Raw genomic sequence first — 1,764 nt, 5'->3', positions numbered from 1 at the left:
TCTTTTTTCTTACATTTCCAGCATTTGTTTGACATATTAACATTCATAAGCGCAATCTTTTTTGGCATCATATACCATCTATACATCATTTTATAACAATTCTCTTTTAAGTTATTACATGTTGATATTTTCATTGAATTTTTCCATAAATACTCCCAAGATGACATAGATATTTCTTTATTCATATTAATTGCCCATTTAATCATTTGTTCTTTTACTGTTTCATCCTCAGCATACCACTTTAATAATACTTTATATATTTTAGAAATCACCTTATTACCTTTTTGCAACCACACAAATTCAATTGGACTGGCCTGGGGGGCAGAATCTATGTGAATTTTAAGTTCTTCATCAAGCCCTCTCCCAGTTTTTTGCTTGGACTGTCTCTCCCCCCCCCTTCCTTTTTGCAGCTGTTGCAACAGTGTGTGTGTGTCTGCATGCACAAGAGAAAGAAATAAGCCTCCTCCTTTTTTTTTTCTAGATGGAAACCAGAAGAGGATGCCAGCTTGGATGAAGTGGGCCAATCAGGGCAGGCAAAGCAGCTCCCCAAGTGAAAAGAGGGGAAAGACACACTGCCACCAATGAGCCAAATTCTAACTCCCCCCCACCTTACAACAAAGAGAAGAGCCAGAAAGGGGACAGGGTAAAAGCCGGAACGTATACTTCAGTTCTTCACAAGGAAAGGGAGAAACCACCTTGTTGCTTGAGAAGGGGTGGGGCTTCATCTCCTCCTCCTCCCAGGTGGGGAAGGATGGAAGTGATACTACTAGGTACAGTTTGCCTTCCATGAGCCCAGCCTCCCCTCACAGCCAAGCCCCAGTCTGATTTCTTAAAAAAATATATATCTTTATTTTTCTCATTTGCTTTCTGTTGTAGCCTTTGAGCTCCCTGCAGCTCTGTCCCTGTGGAACTGTCTGCTTCTTGGAATTCATTTACAAGGGGGGGGGGATCTGCAAAAAGCTTGTGGGGAGGCTGCATCCCATCCCCTTTCCTCCCCCCCTCTAACCGTCTTCCTTCTCTTCTGTGAACCTTCTCCCTCTCTTTCTCCTCCTCCCTTTCTCTGTTAATCTTCCACTTCTCTATATCTCGCCCATCCTCTTCTCTGTCAATCTTCCACCTTTCTCCTCATCCTCTTGCCAGTATTCCCCCATCTCTCTTTCCCCCTTCCCCTTCTCAGACAATCCTCCCTCCCTCTTCCTCCTTCCCTTTATGTCAATATCATTCCTCTCTTCCCCCCCTCCTTACCCTGATCTCCTCTTGCTGCGAGGCTCACCTGAGGGGGGCTGTGAGACTCACAGGGGGAAATCCCACCTCCACCTCCTAGCAGCTAACCCCAGCATGACTCCAGACCTCAGCAACTGCTTCGGAGCCTGGCCATGGCAGATGTGGTGTCTGCTGGCTGCTCTGACCCAGACTGGCTCCCCCATCGCCAAGCCAGGTATGTCCAGGCCTCTGGGCCTGGCCATGGCGGTGGCAGTGCCTGGGAGGTGGCAGTGGCTCCTGGAAAGCACTGCCGCCACAGCTGGGCCTGGAGAGGCTCCCAGACATCACCACCTCTGTGTCCGGGCCCAGAGCATCTTTCAGACACCACCAATGTTCCCTCTAAGCTGCAGAGTCTTGTGAGTAAAAATTCTACTTTGTGAGCTACTGGCATTAAAGCTGTGAGCAAACAATTTGGCTGCTGCATAAATTAGTTTGCTCTGGAGCCCTCCTTCCTGAGCTAAGCAAAAATGTGTGAGCTGGAGGCTAAAAAACTGTGAGCTA

This window comes from Gekko japonicus, unplaced genomic scaffold, assembly GCF_001447785.1.
Source record: "Gekko japonicus isolate JY-2015 unplaced genomic scaffold, Gekko_japonicus_V1.1 scaffold1572, whole genome shotgun sequence".
In the NCBI taxonomy this organism is placed as follows: Eukaryota; Metazoa; Chordata; class Lepidosauria; order Squamata; family Gekkonidae; genus Gekko; species Gekko japonicus.
Note: the sequence above shows the minus strand (reverse complement) of the source record.